The 7,591-nt window shown below is 51.2% G+C and overlaps 1 pseudogene; it reads left to right on the forward strand.

Annotated features, from left to right (window-relative positions):
* The first annotated feature begins 1,249 nt into the window (after positions 1-1,249).
* On the forward strand, positions 1,250-1,824 carry LOC121152356 (annotated as a pseudogene).
* Positions 1,825-7,591: the final 5,767 nt, after the last annotated feature.

The following is a 7,591-nucleotide window of genomic DNA, read 5'->3' on the forward strand; positions in this document are numbered from 1 at the left end:
CTGTGCTAGAATGAAGAGAGAATGTGTCTGCGGGGCAGATTCTCTGTCCATTTCCACGCGCGTGACCTTTTCCCAGGCATTCTCATCAAAAAGCCCAACCCACTACCAGACAGCACGAATGTCCACCGCTCGCTTGAGGGAGCTGGCCATTAGGACTCACAGATATGAAACCACGCCCACTTTTTTGAATTTAAAAAAAATTTTAAAATCATTTTCATGATACAGTTTTGTAAGCATAGGAATTCTCCCTCCCTATTTTCCTCTCCCACCATTTCCCCCCCATATTATTACAGTAGTATAGTCCTTTAGTTCCAGCTGCAATTTAGCGTAATGTTATCTAAGTTTATCATGGCATTGTGGGTAGATGAAACCTAATATCATACAGTCCAGGTCTATTTAATTGTTTCATTGGAAGTCCTGCTTTTATTCGGGAGTAGAGATGTGGACTGCATTGTATCTTGTCTTTCTGATATGCTAGTCTCCATTACATAGTTCATCGACGGGAATAGGTGTATTTACTTGCTTACTTACGTATCTATTTGTTTTGTAGTTTTTATTAAGGATTTTGTATATCAGAGAGAATGTTTGTCCTTTTGGGCCTGGCTTATTTCACAGAGCATAACGGTCTCCAGTTGGGACCACCTGCTCCATGGTCTCCAGTTGGGAGGAGACATGCTATAGTCGCTTTACCCACTCCTCTTGTTGGGCATCTGGTTTGTTTGTGTACCTTTGCGATTTGGATTGTGCTACTGTACATATAGGATTGCAGGTCACTTGTATGTGGATTTCACTTCATCTGGATATATTTCCGAGAGTTGGGGGATAGCTGGATCATATGTTAGAGTAGTCTTCAGTTGTCTGAGCATCTCCACACTGACACCCATAGTGGCCGCAGTGAGCTACGCTGTCACCAACAGTGGAGTAGGGCACCTGTTCCCCTACGACCTCGCCGACAGTTGTTGGCGGTTGATTTTTTTTTTCTTAAAGAATTATTTTTTATTGTTGGAAAATCAGAGATACAGAGGGAAGGAGATCCAAAGAGAAAGACCTTCTGTCTGCTGGTTCACTCCCCAAGTGACTGCAAAGACTGGAGCTGAGCCGATCCAAAGCCAGGAGCCAGGAACTTCCTCTGGGTCTCCCACACACAAGTGCAGGGTCCCAAGGCTTTGGGTTGTCCTCGACTGCTTTCCCAGGCCACAGACAGAGAGCTGGATGGGAAGTGGAGCAGCTGGGACATGAACTGGCACCCATGTGGGATTCCTCCAGGTTTTTGCAAAGTGAAGATTTCGCAGCAGTGGGGAGCGGGGCGGAGTGCGGACGCGCCAGCGCGCGTCGAGGGGAAGCAGCAGCCGCCTCGGTGGAGGTGGACTTGTTCCTCATGATCCGGCGTCACAAAACCACCATCTTCACGGACGGTCTTCGAGCTCAAGCGCATCGTCGAGGGCATCCTCAAGCGGCCGCCCGACGAGCAGCGGCTGTACAAGGATGAGCAGCTTCTGGATGATGGCAAGACACTGGGCGAGTGTGGCTTCACCAGCCACACTGCAAGACCGCAGGCCCCCCGCCACGGTGGGACTGGCCTTCCGGGCAGATGACGCATTTGAAGCTCTGCGGATGGAGCCCTTCTCCAGCCCCCCAGAACTGCCAGATGTCATGAAGCCACAAGACTCGGGGAGCAGCGCCAATGAAAAAAGTAGTGCAGTGAGGGTCTGGGCCTGTCACCCAGAGGTGTACTGCCCCCCAATAAAAGAGATTTGGATATCTAAAAAAAAAAAAAAAAAAAAAAAGATTTCGCCTCTTGGCTACCACACCAGGCCTTGTTGATTTCTTCATGTAGGCCATTCTCACTGGAGTTAGGTGGGACCTCACTGTGACGTTTATCTTCGTTTTTCTGACAGCTAAGGAGCCTCAACATTTTTTGTGTGTCTATTAGATGTTTGAATTTTTTCTTTTGAAAAATGACTGCTCATTTTCTTCTCCAATTTCTTAACAAGCTCTATTAAAAGAGAGAGAGAGAGAGATTGAGAGATTTCTTTGAAAGGCAGAGTTACAGAGAGCAGAGCCAGAGAGAGAGGCTCCTTCCATCTGCTGGCTCCCTCCTCCCGATGGCCACAGCCACAGGAGCCAGGAGTTTCTTCCAGTCTTCTGCGTGGATGCTGGGGTCCTTACACTTGGGCCATTCGCTGCTTTGCCAGGTGCATTAGCAGGGAGCTGGATTGGAAGTGGAGCAGCTGGGACTCAAACTGGCACCTAAATGGGCTATTGGTGCTGCAGGCAGAGGCCCAACTCACAATATCATAATGCCACCCCAGTACACAACTCTTTATCTATCCTCTAGCTGGGGTTCAGTGGCCAAGATGGGATTTGAAGGTCTCCTGACTCGAGTTTAAGGAGCACCCCCTTCCACTTCTGGGGGCATGTCTCTCCTCTCCTTCAAGCTGCCGGCTTGCTCTGCTGACCATGAAGGGGCTTGTTTTGCTTCAGGAATGTTCTGGTAGCAATGTAGGAACTCTTGCAACTGTTTGGACATTTGGTTGCAACTAGAAGTGGCTCAAACAAAAACAGAATTTTATTTATCTGCAAGGCAGACACACGCATACACAAGAGAAGGAATCTTCCATCTGCTGACTCACTCCCTAAATACTCAAAAAGCAGACAGTGGGCCCGGTTGAAGCCGGCAGCCCAGACGTCCATCGAGGTCTCTCTCATGGGAGGTGAGACCCAAGTTCTTGGGCCATCAGTGGCTGTCTTCCAGGATATACGTAAATTAGGAAGCTGGAATTGGTGGGACAAATGGGACCTGAACCGAGGCCCTCGGATGTGGGATATGGGTGTCCCAAACAGCATCTTTTTTATTTTAAAATATTTATTTATTTATTTACTAGAAAGTCAGATGAGATAGCGAGCGAGAGAGAGAGGTCTTCCACTGGCTGGTTCACTGCCCCAAATGGCCACAATGGCTGGAGCTGGGTTGGTCCTAAGCCAGGAGCCAGGAGACTCCTGCTGGATCCCCCAAGTACCTGGGCCATCCCTCTGCTGCTTTGCTAGGTATATTATCCGAGGGCTGGATGGGAAGTGGAGTAATCTGGGCTGGAACTGCTGGCCCTGGCTTTATCCACTTTGCTATAGTGCCAGCCCCCCCAAACAGCAACCTCACTGCTGTGCCAGACACCTGGTCGAAGAGAATGTTTCAATTCAAGGAACTGAAAACTGTAAGTGTGGTTCTGACTTTGGTTGTCTGTGCATCCTGGGCCTCAACAGCATCATTCAGTGTGTCTCCCATATTCTGGCTCTGGGTCACACAGGCAGGTTCTCCCTCTGAGATGCTGAAGTTTGCTGGCTGCATCTGTAGCGCTTGCTTCTCTTTAACACTGTGGCGATCTTTCTGGAAAGCCAAAGCCTGGCTCTTGGCAGTTCCAGGACGAGTCCTGGGGGTTTCCTCTTACTGACCTGATTTAGCTCAGATGTCCAGCTTGCACAGAGGGCAGAGAGAAGCCAGGTTCTCATTGGCCAAGCCTGGTTCCCATGCCCAGTTCACCCTCAGCTGAGGGATGTGGCTTTATTCCTCCCGGAGTGATGGAGACGGTGGATGGCTGATTCCCACTGGGAACGCTGCAGATGACCGGCCACAGCTGCAGCCATCTTGAATTTTCCGGAAGTCCAACAAGTCAGTGGGAATTAAGAGAGGCTGAGAGATTCGAGAAATATTTATTTATGCAGCGCAAATAAACAGAGCCGGCTGGCTGATTAGGTCTGAAGCAAGAGGCCAAGAGCAAGTTCTTGGAGGAAAGCAACAGAAAAAGACTCCAGCTACTTCAACAGAAAGGGATTTGCGAAAATGGCCCTCAGGAGCTCACAGCGCCAGGTGGAGGGATGAGGCTTGAAAATGACAGGACTGAGGGGTGGGGGAGAGGGTGCTCACGAAACAGAAAAGTGCCGCGGTGTCTCTGGAGCAGGCTTGTGCCACTCCTCTTCCTCGTTTGTAGAATCCCAACTCTGTTCCAGGGTCACGCTGCCCACGTGACTTAGCTCCAGAGTTCACTGACCCAAGCTGGTTACGGGAATCCCTTTGCTGGAGAGGATTTGGGGACATCACGTGGTCCAGAGCTGACCAATGAGCTGTGAGCAGAGTTCTGCTTTTGTTAACATATATATATATATATATACATATTTTAATTTGAAAGAGCATGAGTGAGTAAGTGAGAAACAGAAAGAGAGAAGAGAGAGATCTTCTGTCTGCTAATCGTTTCACAAACGCCCGCCTTAGCCGGACCTAGATTTTCCACAGCAGTGGCAGAAACACTGGAGCCGCCATCTGCTGCTTCCCAGAGCACGCACTAGCAGGAGGCTGCATCAGAAGCAGAGGAGCCAGGACCAGGACTGCAGCCAGGCCCACAGGCAGGACCAGAACCAGGGCCTGAGCCAGGACCAGGACGGCAGCCAGGACCAGAACCAGGACCAGAACCAGAACCATAGCCAGGACTGGAACCAGGACCAGAGCCAGGACTGCACCCAGGACCACAACCAGAACCAGGACTTGAGCCAGGACTGCACCCAGGACCACAACCAGAACCAGGACTTGAGCCAGGACCAGAACCATAGCCAGGACCAGAACCAGAACTTGCACCAGGACCAGAACCAGGTTCACAGCCAGAACTGGAACCATGACCAGAACCAGGGCTTGAGCCAGGACCAGAACCACAGCCAGGACCAGAACCAGGGCCTGAGCCAGGACCGCAGCCAGGATCTGAGGATCTGAGCCAGGACCAGAACTGCAGCCAGCACCAGAACCAGGACCACAGCCAGGACTGAAACCAGGACCAGAACCAGGACCTGAGCCAGGCACTCTGATATGGATGCAAGCAGCCCAGGCAGATTTTTTTAATATATATATATTTGGTTTTTTTTTAAAGATTTATTTTTATTATTTTTTTTTTATTGGAAAGGTGGATATACAGAGAGGAGAGACAGAGAGGAAGATCTTCCGTCCGATGATTCACTCCCCAAGTGAGCACAACGGCCGATGCTATGCTGATCCAAAGCCAGGAGGCTCTTCCGGGTCTCCCACACGGGTGCAGGGTCCCAAGGCTTTGGGCCGTCCTCCACTGCTTTCCCAGGCCACAAGCAGGGAGCTGGATGGGAAGTGGAGCAGCCAAGACACGAACCGGCACTCATGTGAGATTCCAGCACATGCAAGCTGAGAACTCTAGCCGCTGAGCCGTTGTACACTGCCCCCTTCCTTTCCCATCTTTCCTATTTCCTCTTACACCCGCCCCTGCTTTGCTCGCTTGCTTGCTTTCTTTCTTTCTTCTTTTTTAAGTGCAGATTCCGCATTTCTGAGGAGGAGGATAGATGTGCAAGCCTCTTGCATTCACAGGGATGTTACAGAGTTCAAATAGGATTCCTCGAGCTGTGACCACAGTGGGAGCTGGCATAAAGGTCTGCTCACTCAGAAGTATAGGGTTTTTGATGACATCATTAAACCACTAACCATCCTGCCGGTGGAGCCTTGTGCTCGAGACACCTGCTGTGAAATGATGGATTTGAACTTCCCTGCTGGCTTCAGCTTGGTTTGTGGTAAGTGTCCTGAGTTAGGCAGTGTGGCAGGGGATGGCCTGTCTGGGACTCAGGTGGGAAAAGACCACATCTCCAGCTCTTATTGCCATCCTTGTGCGGTGTGATGAAGATGCCCTGGGCACCGGCAGGTGCCTCTGGCCATCCTATGCAGAGGTAACGTGATCTGGTGCCACAGGCTTCCATAGTGGAAGATGGTCTCTGGGAAGGACCTTGTCACAGTGGGATGGGATGGTCCTGCAAACAGACACTAGGAGACTGGAGGCAGAGGGAACAGTCGTTGGCCGTTGGGACACCCATCAGTGTCCACCTTTGGACCTCATGCCTCATCCCACACCTACTACCCAGCCCTCGGGGTACACCTCCCCCTGCGTTTGCAGCACTGCATCCGGCTCTCCAACAGGTGCAGTACTTGCTGTCCCCTAAGGTGCCTCTTTCTTTTTGCCCATTGGCAAATGGCAACTCCCAGCGAGGACCTGCTCCAGAGGCCCCTTCTGTTCTGAGAGCTAGCTGTCTGGCTGCACAGGAGGAAGGAGGCAGCAGGCCTGGCCCTCGGGGACAAGGTCAGTACTTGGTGAAACCAGAAGCTCGCGACAGAGCTTTCGCTTTTCGTGAGCTCATTGGAGTTCCGCTTTGAAATCATGGACTTCACCATTGCCACAGGCTTCCACGCTCCCTTGGAGACTCCTACCCTCTTCTTGCTGTGTTTCTGTTCCAGGAAGTTTTCTTTTTGGAATTTCTGACGTTTATTATGTACTCCTAAGTACTTGAAAGATAAAACAACAGAGAGAGAGAGAGAGAATCTTCTATCTGCTGGTTTACCCCACTCCTGCAACAAGGGCTTGTGGGCTGGCGCTATGGCACAGCAGGTAGAACTGCTTCTTATAGCACCAGCATACCATATGGGCGCTAGCTCCAGTTCTGTCTGCACTGCTTCCAGTCTGGCTGCCTGGTGATGCACCTGGAGCATCAGGGAGTGGCGTGTGTGCTGGGCCCCCGCACCCATATAGAAGGCTCCATGAAAGCTTCTGGCTTCAGATCATCCCAGCACTGGCCATTGCAGCTACTGGGGAATGAGCCAATGAATAGATCTCTCTCTCTCTCTCTCTCTCTCTCTCTCATTCTCTCTCTGTAACTTTGCCTTTTTAAACCAAACAAGGCCAAACAAGGCCTCAGCTGTGCTGAAGTCAGGAGCTGGAACTCCAGCTGGATCTCCCCCGTGAGTGACAGGGGCCGAGGCTCAGAGCCTTTATCTATGACCTCCCAGGACACAGCACCGGAAGTTAGCCTGATGAATGACCTCCCAGGACACAGCACCGGAAGTTAGCCTGATGAATGTGTATGTTACCTCTGCACCAATCACTGTGGTCTGCAGATGCCCTTTTTTTTTTTTTTAAAGATTTATTAGAAAAATAAAGGCAGATATACAGAGAGGAGGAGAGACAGGAAGATCTTCTGTCTGATGGTTCATTCCCCAAGTCCCACAATGACTGGAGCTGAGATGACCCGAAGCCAGGAGCCCAGAGCTACTTCCAGGTCTCCCATGGGGGTGCAGGGTCCCAAGGCTTTGGGCCGTCCTCGACTGCTTTCCCAGACCACAAACAGGGAGCTGGATGGGAGGTGGAGCTGCCGGGACACGAACCAGCATATGGGATCCTGGTGCATTCAAGGCGAGGACTTTAGCCACTAAGCTATTATGCCGGGCCCCAGATACCCTATCCTGATTGGCCAGACCTGGGCCCAAGCCATGCTCTGCTTGGTCTAGGCCACACCTCCAACTCCAACACTGAAAATGGACTTGGCAGCTGAATCTCGGGGAGAAGGGCATGGGGGAGGGGCAGATCCTAAAGGAGAAGTTAAAGAGTTGTTAAGGAACTGGACCAAGCCTGGGTCAAAAAGAACAGATAGCCGCTTAATGCATTGGGGTCTGGGGCTTTAAGCCGGTTCAGCACTGTTCCTGGATGGTGCCCCGGCTTGGCAGAATGTTAGGAAACCCCCCCCCCAAGACCTCGACCCC

Source organism: Ochotona curzoniae, unplaced genomic scaffold (assembly GCF_017591425.1).
Source record: "Ochotona curzoniae isolate NIBS_2020 unplaced genomic scaffold, NIBS_Ocur_1.0 contig_1, whole genome shotgun sequence".
Lineage (NCBI taxonomy): Eukaryota > Metazoa > Chordata > Mammalia > Lagomorpha > Ochotonidae > Ochotona > Ochotona curzoniae.